Here is a 276-nt window from a genome sequence, read left to right as displayed (position 1 = left end):
TTAACAATGTTCGATAAATTCTACGTTATTGTATAACATTTTCAAAACATTTATATAATATTATTTAAAAATGTTTGAAAATTGCACATGAAATTAACGTTTCTAAATGTTATTTTAATGTTTCTTGCTTACTGGGGTTATAACTGATTATTTATTTTAATAGAAAGATGAAAGGTTCCATTTACATTAATTGTCTCTTTTACTTATATCTTTCCGTGTGATAGACGTTACATAATCTTTGTCATGAGCTTAGAATTTATTTTTAAAAAATTACGA

This window comes from Wasmannia auropunctata, unplaced genomic scaffold (assembly GCF_000956235.1).
Source record: "Wasmannia auropunctata unplaced genomic scaffold, wasmannia.A_1.0 LD336103.1, whole genome shotgun sequence".
Lineage (NCBI taxonomy): Eukaryota > Metazoa > Arthropoda > Insecta > Hymenoptera > Formicidae > Wasmannia > Wasmannia auropunctata.
Note: the sequence above shows the minus strand (reverse complement) of the source record.